We start from the raw sequence: 20,387 nt of genomic DNA, 5'->3' as shown, positions 1-20,387 counted from the left end.
CCCCCACCTCTGCTGCACCAAAGTTTTAAAGTTCATTTTCGACATAATGACTTGTACATCTAAGTTTTGCAATGGGTCCTCCTGTATCCCTATTTAAATGATTTGTTTTTCCCCTTCCCCTCCACAAATTATACCTACATCAAATACAGTGAAAGCAGGATTTATACTGTTGGGAAGGGACATACAAAGCAACAAAGAAATAATCTTATAAATGTGTTAGAAACAATCTCAAGAAAGAAAAAAAAAACACATTTGAGTACATATCTTAGGGTTCATTTCCCTATCACCACCTTATCTGTCCTTTTCTGCTTGACTCAGACATACACAGGATATTACAAATAAGGGAAACAATGGGTTCATTTCCCTATCACCACCTTATCTGAACTTTTCTGCTTGATTCAGACATACACTAGATATTAAAAATAAGGGCAACAATGGGACCTATATTTCTTTGGACCTGGCTTACTTCACTTAATATAATTTTTTCCAAGTCTTTCCATTTCCTAATAAATGAGCCAATGTCATTCTTTCTGATGGAGGCATAGAATTCTATTGTGTATATATACCACATTTTCTTGATCCATTCATCTACTGAAGGGCATCTGGGTTGGTTCCATATCTTAGCTATAGTAAATAGTGCTGCAATAAACATAGTCGTGCTGGTAGCTTTAGTGTGGTTTTGTTTGTAAACATTTGGGTAAATGCCCAAAAGTGGGATTGCTGGGTCATAGGGGAGTTCTATGTGGAGTCTTTTGAGGAACCTCCATACTACTTTCCAAAGTGGCTGAACAAGTTTACACTCCCATCAACAATGTAGTAAGGTTCCCTTCTGTCCACATCCTCTCCAGCATCTTTTGTTATTAGAGTTCTTGATTATAGCCATTCTAACTGGGGTGAGGTGGTATTTCAATGTTGTTTTGATTTGCATTTCTTTTATGGCTATGGAGGTTGAGCATTTTTTCATGTGTCTATTGGCCATGCTTCTTTCCTCTTCAGAGAAATTTATCTTCAAGTCTTTAGCCCACTTATTTATTGGGCAGTTATTTCTTTGAGGCTTTGTTGTTGGGGGATTTAATTTTTTGAATTCCAAGTATATTTTAGATATGAGATTTTTTATTGACTGTGATGATACATATTACATTTATGATATTGATGACAACCCATCACATAATATCTAGATTTGTCGATGTGTTCTCCATCATGTCTGACACCCAGGACTCTCAGAGAAAAGGAAAACAGGTATCACACTCAGCTTCATACTCCATGATCCAATTGTTTGCAGTGCTGGGATCTGAACTCAGGTACTGGCAGACCCAATTCAGACCCTGAATGGGTGTGTCAACACAGCAACCTCTAGCCAATGAAGCTGCCAGGGAATTTCCAGACCCTGAGATTGAGCTACAGGGGTGATCAAAATGGCCATACATGGGTAGACAGGTGGTAGAACACCAATAAATATATATTTGTACAGAGTGCCAGAGACATCTACCTAGGATTCAATGACATCAACTACATTCCTACTACCTCTTAGGTATTTATTATGCCACCATTGAAGGAATAGTATTCTTTTCATGCTTAATAAACCATTCATTAAGATGAATCATTGTCCAAGGATCATTATAATTTTGGACTAGACCAATACATGCAGAAACTTCTCATTCAATCATGAGTTTGCTAACATTTCATTGTTATTCCCATGCATAGGAACAAATATCTTGGAATCTCCCCCCATTGGTAGGTGTCAGGACCAAGATTCAAGCTCAGGGCCTATGTTGCCACATGGGCCTATTTCTTCCCTGATAGCCCATTAGCCTTCACCAATGCAAGGTGAAGTAGCCTTTGCAGCCGTGTAATTCAGACCCAGGATGGTCACCGTGCAAAGAAGAAAATATAAAATATAAATATAAAAAAATCTATCCTGTGACATTTTTTCTGTCATTTTTCTGTCATTTGTTCCTGCAAACTTCAGAGCCTAGGATCTCAGGTCCATGGGAGCCCGCCAGCCTAAGGTGATCGAAGCTGAGGCAGAGTTGTCATGAACTGAGTTCAAATCCCATGCTTGGCAATAATAATAATAATAATAATAATAATAACAACAACAACAACACACCCTGGCTCAGAATTCTCACCATTTTTCTGCCACCTCTGAGATTCTAACTCAAGTCTGGGTAACATTGTTGCACTGTGGGGCAAGGTGAAGCTCACCATCCTTGAAGACTACAAGGTCAGGCCTAGTCCTAGGGCCTGAACTAAAGCCCCAGCACTGTCAAAAATCCTATGCTCACCTGCTTTACACATAAGATTTCTCTTTACATAGAGATGTGGAATGCATCATGCATTCAGTGTAGTTATTATTTTTATTGTGTGTCTTAGTCATGGATGCCCATTTTGTATTTTATTACATATGATGACAGCTATAACTGTGCTGACATGGATGGCAACTGATTCCCATGAATATAGAGTTGCCTACATAGCATACTGCATCCTAGCTGAGACCCAGTACTTTCACAGGACAGAAAAACAGATGCAACGATTGGCTTCTCACATCAGGATTCATCTTTTGGCAGTGCTAGGATCTGACCTCGGGGACTGGCAGGCCCAATAGGGTCCAGGTAAGTGTGGAGCACATGGGCAGCAAAGATGGAGCTGGGAGGGGGTTGAGTGGACAGAACCTAATTTACTGTAGAGCACATGGCCAGCCAAGATGGCTCTGGGAGAGAGTAGAGTGGGCAGACCCCAATTGACCTGCCGATCAGTGCCTAACCAGCCCATGAAGGCTCAGGTGAATGATAGGGTGTGACCTTGACAGTGATTGGTTCCTCTTCCTCCCTTACCATACCACCCACCCTTTTTGTCTTTAAAAGGGGCTGCTCACTGTTAATAAATGAGTTTTTCTACCTGCTGGATTTGGCTCCCTGCTGTGTCTGATTGTCTCCTGGGCTGAGGGAGGCTAGGGAACGGGCGAGCGCTGCACTTACCTTTCCTCGGACCCCGTCTGTCTTGTGTGGGATGGACGAAGACCCAACATCTGGCGCCCAACGTGGGGCACGAAAGGAAAAGATACCAGCCGAGGCTAAGCGGTCTCTTGGGGTAAGTGAAACCCTAAATATGGGTAATGCTATATCACAGAAGGAGAAGGAAGAGGCAACATTAGGCCTAGAAGGGGTACAGGAGGACTTGGGAAGTGAGAAGGAAAAGGAAAGGGTCAAATCCAATCGAGAACGCACTGAGACGTGCACAGTAGAAGTCAAAACGAGGGTAAAAATTACCCCCTCTGACCCAGCTGATACTGACGGTCCTAGGCCCCCTCCCTATTCTCCTGATTGGAGGGGAGGTATGGTGCCCTACAGACCTGTGAGAGGGACTTGCAAGACCCAGACCCCTACCAGCCTTCTATGGAGGGGCCGAGGGCCGGGGAAGTAACCTCCTCGGAGACCTCCTCTGGAAAGGAAGGGCCACCAAAGAGCCCTGGAAAGGAAGGGCCACCCAAGAGCCCAGACTCTCGGCCACAGGATTCGCTTCCCCAAGCGTATCCAGTCAATCTGGCACCAGGAGCTAACAGGCCCTTGGAATGGTATCCATGGGAAGCTAAGGATCTTAAAGAGCTCTGCAAGGTGGTGGCGGAGGATAGCCCAAACTCTCCCTGGGCCCAGACCCTATTCCAAGACATTGCCTATCACCCTTGTGTCCCTAAGGACTGGATGGATGTGGCCAAAGCCGTTCTTACTAGTTCTCAGTTTATTAAATGGTGTGCTTTCTTTAAGGAGGAATGCAGAGTGAGAGCAGAGAGTAACCGGCAGGCTCAACCTGCAATACCTATTACTTATACCATGTTAGCAGGGACGGGAGAAGCCTACTCCACCGGCGTCGAACAGGCTGCAATACCTGGCCCGTACCGTGACCAGGTGAGGCAGGCAGGACTTGCTGCGTGGTACAAACTAGATGATGGGCCTACTGAGTCCCCCATAGCAGGAGTGAGACAAAAACCGGGTGAGTCTCTACCTGATTTCATAGACCGAGTCCAACAGAGTGTTCACCGCAAGCTGCCAGCAGGGAACCTCCGAGATCAGTTTGTAAAGCTGCTGGTCTGGGAAGGGATGAATGCAGACCACCTCATGGCCTGCTCGGGATTGAGAGAGAGTTCCCTGAGCAGATGGGTGGTGGCCTCGCAGGATGTGGGAATGCAACAGCACCAGTCCCAATCACTAGCTTTAGCTTTACAGGCTCAGGCATTTGCAATGACTGAGGCTATTACTCAGGCGCTGGCAGCCCAGGGCCAAGGAACCCCAAGACTATCGGGAAGAGGGACTTGTTTTAAATGCAGGCAGGAGGGGCACTTTAAGAGGGACTGTTTACAACAATCCCCCGCCAACCGGCCTGAGAGCAAACCACCCCCTACACCCTGCCCCAGGGGCATGGAGGGATACAAGTTTGATTTAGAGGGGAAGTCTTTAAACTTGGGGAGGGGCATCCTCTAGCCCCTTTAACTCAAGGAGGAACCCCCTCTGCTGTGAGGCCCAGGCAGCCTCATGGCGGGGTGACCCAGGCCCATTGTACTATCCCCTGGAGGACGGACTCCACCCTAAAATGAGTATTCTCATAGGCGGAAAGAGGTTTCACTGCTTAATTGACACTGGGGCAGACCGAACCATACTCAGGGAGGAGGTAGTGCCCTTGGACTGGAAGCTTGCACCTGGGGCTCCGATATTGGGGGTAGGGGGCAACTCTGAGACCAAAGAAACGGTTGCCCTTTTGACATGGACTAGCCCAGATGGAGAACAGGGAAAGATACACCCTTTAGTGGCAAAGAACCTCACTGTCAATTTACTAGGGCAAGACATACTAAGACAAATGGATGTCGTGGTCACTACAGACCATCGAGCATCATATGATGATATCCTGGATGGAGAAAAAGCACAAAGGCTTAAACAGGAAGAACATAGGGGACCCTCTCAGGTGCACCCCCAATCCTAAAGGCCACTGCCCCCCAAGTACCTCCCATTAGGTGGAAGCCAGGAAGCCCAATCTGGGTGGCCCAGTGGCCATTAACCAAACCTAAACTTGAAGCCCTCCACCTTCTGGTGGAGGAACAGATAAGCCTCAGGCATATCGCCCTTCTATAAGTCCTTGGAACACACCCGTATTTGTTATTCAAAAAGCCTCCGGGGCTTGGAGGATGCTCCTAGATCTACGAAAGGTAAATGAAAGGATGGAGCTAGTAGGAAAGCCCCTAAAAGGCATGCCCTGGACTCCTGCTATACCTTCAGAATATACCTTGGTTGTGATTGATATTAAAGATTGTTTTTTCTCTATCCCTCTGCATCCAGATGACTGCAAGAAGTTTGCTTTCTCTATACCTTCTCTTAATTTTTCCCAGCCTGATCGGAGGTTTGAATGGACAGTGCTGCCACAGGGTATGGCCAATAGCCCGGCCTTCTGCCAACAATACTCGGCCACACTTTTAGAGCCTGTGCTGGGTTCAGATAACTCCTTTGTCTATGCCTACATGGATGATATAATTCTGGGACACCGAGACCCAAGCTGCCTGGAAGGCCTTCTGGCCCAGGTTCTGGACATATTAAAAAAGGGGGGTTTTACCATAGCCCTTAATAAAATTCAAAAGGTAGCTCCTTTTAAGGTGCTTGGGACCCACTTTACCTTGACTCAGGCCAGCCCCCTTAAGCCTTTGCTGGATATTCCGGCCACTCTAACCTTAACCCAACTTCAGAGTCTTTTAGGGGAAATAAATTGGCTGTTGCCATGGGTTTCTGTCCCTAAAGATAGTCTTGTGCCCTTATTTGCCCTGCTAAAAGACAGGACGCCACAAGAAGTTATTACAATTACAGACAGCCATAGGGCAATATTTTTGCAGTTCCAAAAAGCCCTGGATAAAGTTTCTCTAAAGAGGTATTCTATTAGTGAGCCCATTTCCCTTTGGTTGTTTGCAGGGGTCACATTAATATCTGCAGTTTTAACTCAAAGTGGGGAGCCATTAGAGTGGGTTCACACTCCCCTGGGGGCATGCCTCGGGTATATTCTCAAGCAGACCAACTTGCAGATGCTATTGTGAAGGGAAGGACGCAAGCCCAAAGGCATTATGGCCTCGACCCTCACTCCATTGTTTTTCCTTTTCGGATGGCAGGCGTTGAGTGGCTCACTCGAGCCAATGCTCATCTTGCTCTCTCCTTGGACGGGTTTCTAGGCCAAATTGACTGCCATTATGGGCCATCCAAATGGACTGTCATGTTATGGCGGCTTCCCCTCAAAATACCATCTCTATTTTCTCCTACGCCTATTCCTGGCACCCTTCATGGTTTTACTGACAGAGGTAAAGCAGGCTCTGCATATGCAGCCTTTGAGGAACAACAAAAGACCCCGAGCCAACAAAGATTTCAACCTTGTCAAGGGTCAGCACTATATAAAGAAATGCTGCCCATAATTATGGCTCTTCAGGACATTCAAAAACCCTTTAATTTGTATTCTGATAGCCTATATATGATTAACTTGCTCCCTCATATTCCCCAGGCACATATTAAGCTGGATGAAAACCCTATTTCCCCCCTTATGGTTACCCTTAAGGGCCTATTAGAAGGGCGGGGAGCCCCTATTCATACTCAACATTTGAGAGGGCATTCAAAACTTCCTGGGTTTTTTCCCCTACGCAATAAGTGGGCAGACCAGTTGGCTACTGGCCCACAAGCATTAACATTACAAGAGGCTACCTGTTTGCATGATTTAACCCATATTAATTGGAGAGGTCTTCAGCAAAGATTTCCTCAGATTACTGTAAAGGACCTTAAAAGGATAGTACATACCTGTAAAACATGCCAGCCTTTCTTAAAAGTACCCCGTTACAACCCCCGGGGTAAATCCCAGAGGCCTTAAACCTAACGTCCTCTGGCAAACGGATGTCACTCATTTCCTGGCCTTTGATAAGTTTAAATATATCTTTGTCTCTATAGATACCTACTCAGGAGAATGCTGGGCCACAGCACATACAGGAGAAAGAACTAAACATTCACAAGCACATTTTCTTCAATGCTTTGCCACCTTGGGTCTACCAGCACAAGTTAAAACCGATAATAGACCCTCTTTTGTTAGCAAAGCAATGTCAGAGTTTTTTGACAAATGGCATATTAATCATACTACAGGAATTACCTATAATCCCCAAGGCCAAGCAATTATAAAAAGAAATCATCAATGTCTTAAAGAGCAATTATTAAAACAAAAAAGGGGGAGTTAGCCCCCATATACAGTTACAGATAGCTTTGTTTTTAAATTTGTCAAAAGGGGCAACTGAATCCAGATTTCAAAAGCACTGGGGACAACTAAACCCTAAGCCCCAAGTGAAAGTCAGGTGGAAGGACCCCCTGACACAACAATGGAGAGGACCTGACCCCCCTAGTTACTATGAGAAGGGGATTTGGATGCGTTTTTCCCATAGGGGAGTCCACTCCCATTTGGATCCCTGCCAGGAACCTAAGTTTTTACCCATTTCCTCTATACAGGAGGATGCCCAAGAATAAGCTAACCAACAAGGAAAAAAAATGGCCATGGCCGAGGCTTATGTTTTAAAGACAAAAGCCAAAAAGACAATTATTAACCATCCCCAAGGGCAACCAGCAGATGGCGATACTCCAGCTGTCCTGACACTCCAGCTGTTGGCTGTCCTGACTCTCCCGATCCTGTGAACGGCCGTATGGAATCTGCATCAACCTCGACAAGTGACCTGGGCAGTGGTCAACGCTGGCAATGCAGAAATCATCAGGAGCACCACAAGAGAAGCTGTCCCTTCGACCTGGTGGCCTGACCTTCATTTTGATCACCACCCTATGGACTGCTTAATATTTTTGTAGGAGTTAATTATTTTAATGTTACCTGCTTTAATTGTTCTTTTACTAATTGCTTGTATAGCAGCATTGAATCCATACTTAATTGTTAAACAACCACCTTTTGTTATGCTTCCAGCTTAGATTTTGTCCAACCCCACAGGCAAATAGCTGGATTAGAACAATCCCCACCTCTGGACTCTGAAGTGGCAAAGACTGCTATCCCATCCTTCACTAAGGTTAAAGGACTAGTAGTGACATTTCCTGGCCTGGGAATGCTTTTGCTGATGGTTTTTCTATGCCTTCCTTGCATTATACGTGTGCCGCGGACCGGGTTCTGTCGGGACGACGGAGGATACCTAGGGGAGGAACCTGGAATAGGATGGGGAGATGGCAAACAGACAACTCACACACATTAGGAGTGGATGCTGAGTGCTGAGTGCTGAGTGCAATTTAATGCAGAGGATAACAAACTTTTATAACAGAAGTCTTCATAAGAAAAAGGGGCAAAAGGTTACACAATCTTGCTGCAAGGCTTCGTTCTTGGATGGTCACCAGCTGGTCGTCTGAAAGGGCAAAAGTTTACACAATCTTGCTGCAGGGCTTCATTCTTAGGTGGTCACCAGCTGGTCGCCTGAAAGTCACTTGTTTCTGGCTTATCTCTAAGAAATATAATGGGTTTCGACGTTTGTCACCATCTCACCATTACCTTATTTCTATAGAGGCCTTAATTATAAGGTTACAGAGGCCTAGATCTAGCAAGTCTCTTAGTAAATGAGAGTACCAGGAAGTTCTTTCTCCTAAGTAGTTATCTCAGCAACTGCCATACATTCCTTCTGTTCTAGCCATGCCTACAGCTTCTTGTAAATTTCTTACAATTCCTTCTGCTGGAGTGACTTTGTGAAACCCCCAATACTTTTATATTTGCTTATAACTTGTCTACTAGCCTCCATAAGAGGGGTTTCAGGGTAGCACTTAACTCTGGTGAGTTAGTCATATTTTTAAGACACTCATCAGATATTGGAGTCGTCAACACTCTTAAGAAAGAGCTTTGAATAAGGGAACGTTGACAATGAGTAAGTACAATGAACAGCAGAAACAGTAAAAGATTGATAGGCACTCTTATGAGGAGAAGAAAGACAGAAACACATCTTTTCCCAGGGGTTTTTCCAGCCTTTTCCCAGGAGTAGGCCTCTTAGAAGCCCTATTCTCCGAGGTAGACTTCGGTGAAGTCCCAAAACTTGGAGATAGGTTTCTGTAAAGCCCCATTCTCTGAGGTAGACTTCGGTGAAGTCCCAAAACTCAGAGATAGGTCTCGAGGCCCCTATCATGGTCTGATAGATGGTTTCCCATGCTAAGCAGACTCTACTGGGGTTGGCGTGGCATACGTGCACTGCAAAACTCTTATGAGCTTAGCCAGCCAGTTAACAAGCTCCAAATGAATGAATTCCCCCCCCCAGAGGAATCGCAGCCAGAGACGGGTAAGAGGGGGTGTCAGTCTGACCAACCTAAGACAGGGCCTTCAGCTTCGCTCTGAAGAAGTTCCCAATGATGGGCAAGGCAGACAAGGCGATCCACCCAACCTAAGACAGGCGGGTTCACTTCTTTAAGCAAAGACAGGGGGAGATGATGTTGGGAGCAATTGGGAGCTGACAGTAAAGCTCAAAGGTCATCTGGACTCCTGTGCTAGCTTAAAGACACGTACAAGGAACTGGCTTACTTAAACGACACCAGGTGCCCAGGTATTAATTGAACTGCTTTGGACATTTCTAACTGTGGTGGGACTGATGTTTATTACTGTGCTAGGTGGGTCAGCCATTAAAAAAAAAAGGGGGGGGGGGAATCTGTGGAACACATGGGCAGCAAAGATGGCGCTGGGAGGGGGTTGAGTGGGCAGAGCCTAATTTACTGTAGAGCACATGGCCAGCCAAGATGGCTCTGGGAGAGAGTAGAGTGGGCAGACCCCAATTGACCTGCCGATCAGTGCCTAACCAGCCAGGTGAATGATAGGGTGTGACCTTGACAGTGATTGGTTCCTCTTCCTCCCTTACCATACCACCCACCCTTTTTGTCTTTAAAAGGGGCTGCTCTCTGTTAATAAACGAGTTTTTCTACCTGCTGGATTTGGCTCCCTGCTGTGTCTGATTGTCTCCTGGGCTGAGGGAGGCTAGGGAACCGGTGAGCACCACACTTACCTTTCCTCGGACTCCGTCCGTCTTTTGTGGGATGGACCAAGACCCAACAGGTAAGCACACCAGCATGTGAGCCACTAAGAAGCTAGGCCATTCCCAGGACCTGAGATTGAGCCCCGCAGTGATGGCGACCAGTGATGGAATCCAATCTACCTTGTGACTAACGATTCTTGGATCTGCCCCTATGCCTCCATTTCATGACTGTGATGATTATGGTCATGTTTCATCAACTCTTCATTAAAAATAATCGATACCCCATGAGTCTTGCCTATGATTTTCTACTCATATCAAGCAAGAACTACTCATTCAAGGATGAGATTGATTGCATTCCACGACTCTTCCAAGGTCTGGAAACAAGTGTCCTAGGATCTCTAGCCATTCCCTCATCGTCACAGGGCTGACTGGGATTCGTCCTCAGGGCCTTCACTGTCTGGTAAGCCTGTGGCTCCCCCAAAAATCAGCAGGCCTTCAGCCATGCCAGGTCAACTTCACTCTGCAGGCAGCCATGTTTGGACCCAGAATGGTCACCATGCAAAGGAAAATAAACATAAAAGAGCCAGGTAGAATTTCCTCTACTTTTTTTCCCCTCGAAGGTTTTTTTTTTTCCCCAGCAAACCCCAGAGTCCAAGGGTTCTAGGACTTGATGTGGGTCCAGAGGCTGCAGCCTAGGACGATCAGAGCTAAGGCAGAGTTGCCACGACTTGAGTTCAAGCCCCAGATCTGGTAAAAGAAAAAAGAAAAAAGAAAAAACTATGAAGGAAGAAACCTAGCTCAGAATTTGTGCCATTTTACAGTGAGAGCTGGGATTTTAACTCAGGTTTGGGTAACTCTGTTGCACTGTGGGGGAAGGTGAAGCTCACCATCCTTGAAGACTAAAAGGTTAGTCCTGGTACTGGGCCTGACTTGAAGCCCCAGCACTGGACAAGCCCACCTCCTTTAAACCTAGGATCTCTACATACGGGTGTGGTATGCACCTTGTTTTCAGTGTAGTTAATCTTTTTATTTTGTGTCTAATTCATCTATGTATTGTGTATTTTACTGAGTATAGGATGACATATATAACTGTACTCACATGGATGACAACCTTTTCCCATGGGTATAGAGCTGCCTATGCTTTCTAGATCCTAGCTATGACCCAGGACTTGCACAGGATAGGAAAACATCTACAAGGTTTGGCATCTCACATCAGGATGAACCTTTTGGCAGTGCTGGAACTTGAACTCAGGGCCTAGCAGAACCAACTGCCAAATGGGTCCACATGAGCACACCAGCTTGTGAGCCACTAAGGAGCTAGACCATACCCAGGACCTGAGATCTAGCCCTGTGGTGGGGGTGGAGAACCATATTCACCCATTCATAAGCTAAAATTAATATGCTAATAAAGGCCTGTTTGTAGAGAGTTGGAGATGTGGTGAGCTGTGTTGGAATCCTATCTTCCATGTGACTACCGATTCTTGGATCTTTCCCACTGCCTCGATTTCCTAAATGTAATTATTATTGTCACACTTCATGCAGTCTTAATTAAGATCATTTCCTATGCAAATCATGCTTGAACTTCTCAACTCTTCCCTAGGCCTGAATTCAAGTACCAGTACTGAAAAACATAACATTTATAGACATTTAAAATATTGGAGTTATATCTCTATATTCATTTTAAATCATGTTTGTTGGAGTGATTCATTATATTTTATTATTATTGATTCATTGATTGATTTAGCATTTATTTTATGGACTGTGAGTACACCTATAGCATTTATTACATTTGTTCCAATCTATTCCATAGCATATAGCTTTGCAGAGATAATATGTACATCATACCTGACACTCAACACTTGCACAGAAAAGGAAAACAGTTGTCACACATGGAATCTTACTCCAGGAAGAAGATTTGGAAATGATGGGACCTTGACTGAGGGACTAGTAGGCCCAATTCATGAAGGGGTGAGTGTCAGCACGGCAGCATCTAGCCCATGCAGGTGCCAAGTGGATCCCAAGACCTGGGAACAAGTTTCAGATTTGGCCAAATTAGCAAAAATGTGCTATGCAGATGATGGTATACAAATAAATATAAATTTAGACATTTACATACTGCCAGAAATGTCTATTTAGTGTTCAATGACACATACTACGCTCCTACAGATTCTCAGGTCTTTAGTGAGGACTCCATTTAATCAATAGTATTCTTTTAGTGCATAATAAACTATGAATTAAAATCAGTCTGTGTCCTGTGATTATTGGGTGTAATTTTCTGCTAGACTGATTGATGAACTACTCATCCAACCGTGACACTGTTCACATTCTTCTGGTGCTCCTATGGATAGGCAATAGTTTCTTAGGCTCCCCAGCCCTTTGTAAGTGGCATGAACGGGATTCAAACTAAGGACCTAGGTGTTCAGGTTGGCCTATGGCTTCACTGACAACCTGAAAGCATTCAGCAGTGCCAAGTGACCTACAGGTTGCAGCCGTGTCATTTGGACCCGGATTGGTCACCATGCAAGGAAGGAAAACCAAGAAACCGCCGACCATCCACAGATGGCGTTTTTTTCGGTGCTGTTTTCAATTTGTTTTCTTGTCAGTCCCTGAGGCTTACCATCCCCTGATCGGCTGTGGGTCCAGATGCTGCACCATCCCAACCTAGGGTGATGGAATCTCAGGCAGTGTTGCCACAACCTCAGTTCAAGTACAGTGATTGGCAATCAATCAATCAAAAAATATTAAAATATTAAAAATAGCCGGGCGCTGGTGGTTCACACCTGTAATCCTAGCTACTCAAGAGGCTGAGGATTGTGGTTCAATGCAACCCAGGCTGTAAAGCCCATGAGATTCTTATCTCCAATAAAGCATTAGGAAACCAGAAGTGGTGCTGTGGCTCAAGCGGTACTGCACTCGCCTTCAGCTGAAGAGCGCAAGGACAGAGCCCAAGGCCAGAGCTCAAGCCCCACGAAAAAAAATTGTAAAAATACTAATGAAGCTCACCAGCTTGACATTCGTGCCTTTTTTTTTTTCCTGTCAGGCCTGGGATTTGAACTCAGAGTCTGGGTAACTCTAATGCAATATGGAGGATGGGGAAACTCACCGTCTTTGAAGACAAGCAATTCAGGCCTGTTCCCTAGGCCTGAATTCAATCCCCAGCCCTGTTAAAGTAATATTCATCCACATTTGAAATAATGAGTAATATCTACATACTTATGTTTACCGCATATTATTTTACTGTTTATTTATTTTATTTTTTGCACTATTCATTCATTCATTATTTATATTAACTATTATTACACTTATAACTTGTATTAAATGGATTACATCTTAGGAGAACTATACAGATTAGCATATGTATTATATATCTTACTTCAGACCCAGGACATTCACAGAAATTCTATAGTAGATGATCCCACGCTTAGAAAAACAGAAAGAATACACCCACCAAAGTCGAATTCATCCCTAAGCAACCCAGTGGCTCACATCTGTAATCCCAGCTACTCAAGAGGTGAGAACTGGAAGATGAAGTTTCAAAGCCAATCTAGGCAGAAAAGCCTGAGAGACGACATCTCCAATTAACTGGCAAAAAGCCAGGCTACAGATATGGCTGAAGTGGTAGAAAATCAGCTATGAACAATCAAGCCAAGAAAGAGCAAGCTGCATTCAAGTGCAGAGAGAGGGGAGTAGGGGAAGAAAGCAGAGAGAAATCCTCCAAAAACAGAGAACAAAACAACAGTACACACATCCCACCTAATTTATGGCACCAACAAACTGAAAATAAAAAAATCAAGCAGTTGTATAACTTTACATGAGCACACATGCTTTTAGGTACACTTCAAAGCTATGTTTTAATAATATACATGTAGATATATTAAATATATATATATATATATTTAAATAAACTAAGAAACTAGCCAATGAATAAATACTTCTGAATTAGTGCCTTAAGGATGACATTATAAATTATTTATATTAAAAGTGTATTCCAAGTTTCATTCCTCAGAATCAATCTTTGATAAATTTGTTCAAGTTTCATTCCTCAGAATCAATCTTTGATAAATCTGTTCATGCGCTGGGCGTTGGTTGCTCATTCCTACAATCCTAGCTACTCAGGAGGCTGAGATCTGAGGATGGCTGTTCAAAGCCAGCCTGGAAAGGAAAGTCCATGAGACTCTTACCTCTAATAAACCGGAAACGGCACTGTGGCTTATCTCCAACAAACTGGAAATGGCACTATGGCTCAAGCTGTAGAGCACTTGCCATGAGTTGAAGAGCTGAAGGTGGGCAGCCAAGCCCAGCGTTCAAGCCCCACCATCAAAAAAAAGAAAGAAAGAAAGAAAGAAAGAAAGAAAGAAAGAAAGAAAGAAAGAAAGAAAGAAAGAAAGAAAGAAAGAAAGAAAGAAAGAAAGAAATTTGTTCATACAGATCATAAAATTCTAACCTTCTGAGCTTTAGGAAACTTGTCTTCGTTTTCTTCCAGGGTCTTATGCTCTTTAAGCAAGTACTCCACTACTGAGCTACATTCCAGTCCCAATGTTTCAGTTTCTCATTTTAAAATTCACTTTATTCCCATAATGCTTACAAGTACCTACTGTCCTCACAGAAGTGAGTTTTTATTCAGAAACCCAACCTTTTGTGGTATGAGGACTCCTCTAGTGTATTTTGTGGTAGGCACTGAGGAAAACTCACAGGATACAATTGCAGAGAGTTTATAGTTACAGAAATAACTCTAAATAGAATTAACATGAACTGTCCCTCTAGGGAGGAAGGATGTACTGATTTTAATTCTCACTTTTCATGGCAGATGGTCAAAATGGAAACACCAATGTGCTATGCTGAAATGTAAACGTTTAAACCCCTTTTTGAAAAACTCTCTTGTTATAAAATCAAAATATATCAAATAAAGGCCAAGTGAACTTTAAAAAATATGAGAAATGCTAATGAAGCTCCCTGGCTTGGAATGTATGCTATTTTTTGTCTGCAAGGCCTGCGATTTGAACTCAGGGTCTGGGTAACTCTGTTGCACTCTGGGGGAAGGGGAAGGTCTCTGTGCTTGAAGATCAGAAAGTCAGGCCTCTTCCCTAGGCCTGAATTCAGGCCCCAACCCTGGAAAACGTAGTCCTTACATGTATTTTAAAGATAGGATTGAACTTCGAGACAGGTGTTCAGTCTATATTATGTTTGGTGTGGTCATTCATTTTACTTTTTGGTTTATTCATTTATTTACCATTTATTTTATTGACTATGATGACACCTAACTTTGTATTACATTGTTTACACCCTATCACATAGCATTTAGATTTGTTGACTTGTTCTCCATCATGCCTGACATCCCGCACTCTCACAGAAAAGAAAAACAGGTGTCACACTTGGCTTCTTACTCCAGTATGACATTTTTGGCAGGCTCTGAGATCGAACAAAATAGCTATACATGGATAGACAGGTGGTACTACACCAATAAATACATATTAGTACAGAGTGCCAGAGCTGTGTATATAGTATTCAATGACATCTGCTACATTCCTACCAAGTCTTAGGTAGTTATTATGCCTCCATTGAAGGAATATTATTCTTTTCATGCCTAAGTAACCATTAATTGAGTTCAATCAGCGTCCTAGGATTATTTCATCTAATTTGAGTCCAGACCGCTGCATGAACTATTCAATCATGAGTTGCATACCATTCCATTGGAATTTCTATGCACAGGGAGGAGTTTCTTAGGTTCTCCTGCCATTGGTAGGTGACAGGACCAGGATTTGAACTCAGGGACTATGTTGTGAGGTTGGCCTATAGCTTTCCTGACAGTCCGCCAGCCTTCAGCAATGACAGGTCACCTGTGCGTGGTATCCATGTCATTCAGACCTAGGATGGTCATCATGCAAGGAACCAAAGCCAAGAAACCGCCTACCATGTTCAGCTTGATGCTTGTTTTAATGTCATTTTCATTTTGTTTTCCTGTCAGACATCAGGTCTTAGGATTCCAGGATCGGCTTTGGTTCTGGAGGCTGCACCCCAGGCTAGTGTGATGGAAGAAGAGACAGAGCTGTCATGATCTGAGTGGTATACAATTAATACATATTGGTAGAGTGCCAGAGCCATCTATCTGACTGAATGATGCCTACTACATTCCTACCAACTCTTAGGTATTTATTATACTGCCTTTGAAGTAATATTATTCTTTTCATGCTTAATAAACTATCAGCATACTAGGATTATTACATCCACTTTTAGATTTGACTGATGCACGAACTACTCTTTCAATCAGTATATCTATGCATAGGAATGAGTCTATTGTGATGTCCTGCCATTGGTAGGTGTCAGGACTTAGATTTTTAACCCAGTGCCTATGTTGGCAGGTTTCGCCTATGGCTTCCCTGATGGCCCACCAGCCTTCAGGAATGGCAGTTCAGTTCCACTTTGCAGCCGTGTCATTCAGACTTAGTATGATCAACCTGCAAAGAAAAAAATAACGTAAAACCACCAGTCCTCTGCAGCTGGACACTTTTTGTGCTGTCCCACTTTTTTTTTTCTTCCTGCAAGCTCTCAGGGTCTAAGATCCCAAGATTGACTATGGGTGAGAGGCTGCAGCCTAGTCTAAGGCAATCGAAGCTGAGGTAGACTTGCCATGGCCTGATTTCAAGCTCCATGGTTGGCAAAATAAAAAAGAATAAATAAAAAAATTAATTAATTGTTGAACTAAATTGAAAAAAATCCCCCTGGTTTGGAATTTCTGCCAGTTTTCTTTCCTAGCCTGGGATTTGAACTCAGGATCTTGGTATATCTGTAGCAATGTGAGGGAAGGTGCAGAGTTTCTACTACTTGAGTTCAAATCCTGTGCCAAGACAAAAACAAAAAATTAAGTCACTGACCTCAGCTGGGGGGAGGGGGATAGCTGTGGAGCTGGGAGGGAAGGGAAGGCAAGGGGAAAACAAAGGAGGAGGCAACAATGCTCAATAGTAAATGTACTCATTACTTTGCTCATGTAACTGTAACCCCTCTATACCACATTTTTACAACAAAAAATATACAAAAAAGGAAACAATTTAGAGCTCAGAGAAGCACTTTGCAGGTAAGGGAAGGTGTCTGAATAGCTGTACAAATTATACACTGCAGTTTTTAAAATGTTCAGTATGAAATTGAATAAAAATAACTCCTTCCATTAAAAATAATTAACTGACTGTCTTGGAACTGGGGCTAGTATTTCTGCCACTGCTGGGATTTGATCTCACCATCCGGGTAACTCTTTTGCATCGTAGGTGAAGGGGAAGCTCACTGTCCTTGAGGAAAAGAAATTCAGGGTAGAGTTCCCAGGGCCTGAATTAAGTCCCTATAATGGAAAATAATATTTATGTACATGTGTAATATATGTGACGTATTACATGTGTATGTTTATTACAAACTATGATTTTTATTATTGTATTAGTATCATTATACACATAATATTTATTACATTTTGCATATCTATTATAAAATTATACACATCAATTTAGGACATTGACTCATTTTTCATTAATACTTTATTAAGTGTTGAAACGTGATACATAATTAAATGGAGGCATTTGTCACAGCCTTCACATGTTTGGAGTCACTCCCAAATATGAGCTGTGTCTTGTTTATCTTTAACAACTTCCTACACGGATTTTTTAGATGATTTATACTCAGAAGTCTTTCCTTGAGGATAGGCAAGTTGAGGGATAATATTGTAAGGGTGGGACTGGGAATGTGGCTTACTGGTAGAGAGCTCGCTCAGCATGCGTGAATGCCAGGGTTGAATCCTCAGTGCCACATAATCAGAAAAAGCCCGAAGCTGTGGAGTGCTCAAGTGGTAGAGCACTAGCCTTGAGAAAAAGAAGCACGGAGACAGTACCCAGGCCCTAAGTTCAAGCCCCAGCACTGGCAAAAACAATAGGCCCGATTCCAATGGCTCACACCTGGGACCGTTCTTCTCAGGAGGCTGAGATCCGAAGACCACAGTTCAAAGACAGCCTAGGCAAAGAAAGCCTGTTAGATTCTTATTACCAATGAGCCACCAAAAGACCCCATGTGGCACTGTGGCTCAAGTGGTAGCTTGTTCGCCTTGAGAGGAAGAGCTCAGGGACAGTGCCCAAGCTTGAGTTCGAGACACACAATGGGAAAAAGTGAAGGTTAATCAAAGTACTTTTCCTATTTGCTAATTAGGAGAACATTCTCTGGAAAAATGAAAGCTGATATACACCAGAATTGGAGTTAGAGCTCAAGGTTCAAGTTTAGCAGATCCATATGCCCAGCCTCTCAGACTCTAGAATTATAACCTTGTGTCCTACAGGGTTCTGAAAGGTCCATTGTTGAAAGGCTTAATATGTTCCCCAAGCCCTTTGTGATAAGCAGTTGACTTGTATTGTCAATGTCATTACACTTCTGGCCTAGCAGAGCACCAGTAGCTAAGGCCCATCCCCTAGCTCAGGAGGCTGAGGTCTGAGGATTACATGGTGAAGCCAGCCAGGGCAGGAATGTCTATGACACTCTGAATTCCACTTCTGAAAGGCAGATGTTCAAGAGCTTCCTGGGTTTCCTTTGGTGATGAGAAGTTACTTGTACTTGAGTTGAACTCAAGGCCTGGGCACTGTCTCTAGCACTCTACTACTTGAGCCACAGCACCAATTCTGGCTTTTTCTGTGCATGTGCTACAGAGGGATCAAACTCAGGGCTTCTTGCATGCTAGGCAAGCCCTCTCTCACTAATCCACAATCCCAGTCCTCTCATCTTTTTCTTAATGGTAGTTTCTACCTAAGTATGCTACCATTTTACATCCCCCAAGTTTAATTTTCTGAATACCAGTTATTTCAAAAACCCTGATCTTCCCTTCTCCTACCTGATTTGTGACTGCTCCTGCCTTGGCCTCATAATAAAATGTAAAAAAGGCTGCTGAGATCTTAAGTGTGCACCATATAAGGAACCAGGCCTGGAACTCTGGAAGAGAAAAGCCACGGGCCTGAAAAAAAAAGAATGATGCAGTATGTGCAACAAGCCTATCTGAAAAATAAATCTGTACATAAAAGGAGAAGCATTGCATACAATCTGTTTGCACTCAGGGAGGTAATATACACACATAAGTAGGTAGGACAATCATACATAAACTTGGCCTTCTCTTTTTGAGATTTTATGGTGGCCATCCCGTGCTTAAACTCAGGGCCCTATGTGTTCCTCAGCCGTTTTGCTCAAGGCTGAGTCTCTACCACTGCCACAGCTCCACTTCCAACCATATGGTTGTTAATTGGACATAAGCGCCTGCCAGGCTTTCCCGCCTGGTCTGGCTTGTATCTCCTGTTCGACTTTCTTTCTCAAAGCTGGAGCTCTACCCTCTGGGCCTCTGATTCACTTCTGGTATTCTGGTGGTTTATTGAAATAAGAGTCTCGCAGACTTTCCTGCTTGGGCTGGCTTTGAACAGAGATCTCCTGAGGAGACTTCAAGTGGCTTTCCACAGGGATTCGCCGAGGATCTGCTCCACACAAACCCTTAGTCTAAATCTTGAGAGGTACTAGAACAAAAGGGAAACATGATGATGCTTCTAGTGTGTTCTAGATACTTAAGTTGGAGACACAAAACACTCATAATTATAGATAATTTTATAAGCCTAAGGAGCAATGCAGACAGTATGATGATTGCTCCAGCTTTTGGTCCTCTCATCCTGAGACAGTAAATTCACTGCAGCTCAATGCTAAGTGACTGAACTGGCATGTCCTGTGGACATTTGCTGCCAAAATCATGTGACACTCATTTCTCACTTTTGGCTTCAAACCTGTGACCAGAGGAAAAGATGAGGAGAGAAATTCCTTCTCAGAGAAAGCACCTATAAAGAACATTGGGTAGTTTACTTATAAATTCAAAGCACTGGAATGATGCTGTTAAGTAGTCAGATTGTCCAGATTAAAAAATGAAGAAGAAAAGAAAGGCAGGTGCCACTGGCTGCTGACTGAAATCCCAGCTCCTCAGAGGATGAGATGTAGAGAATCTGAGTTTGAATCCAGCCAGCATAGGAAAGTCCATGACACTGTTATTTCTAAGACATCACAGAAAACCCAGAAGTGGGGCTGTGGCTCAAGGTTAATGCACTACTCTTGAGCAAAAGTAACTCAGGGACGCCTATGCTCATAGTTCAACCCCAGGACCTGCTTCCATGTCTTTGTGTATGTGTGGATGTATTCCTATAGGTGAAGCTCCAGAGTAGCTATGATGAAAGGCACCAAGCTAGAAAATTGGTTTTCAATACAATGATTTCGTAACACGGAGACTGCTTTCAGGACAGTGCATGTTCCTGGGTTCCCCTCACAGTTTCCAGTGCAGCCTGAGGGTTTCTCTGCCTCCCAGGCCTGTTGGAAGAAGTCTCTCTCATGGTCTGGACAGGCAGAC

This window comes from Dipodomys merriami, unplaced genomic scaffold, assembly GCF_024711535.1.
Source record: "Dipodomys merriami isolate MVZ:Mamm:240054 unplaced genomic scaffold, mDipMer1.0.p SCAF_227, whole genome shotgun sequence".
Classification (NCBI taxonomy): domain Eukaryota; kingdom Metazoa; phylum Chordata; class Mammalia; order Rodentia; family Heteromyidae; genus Dipodomys; species Dipodomys merriami.
Note: the sequence above shows the minus strand (reverse complement) of the source record.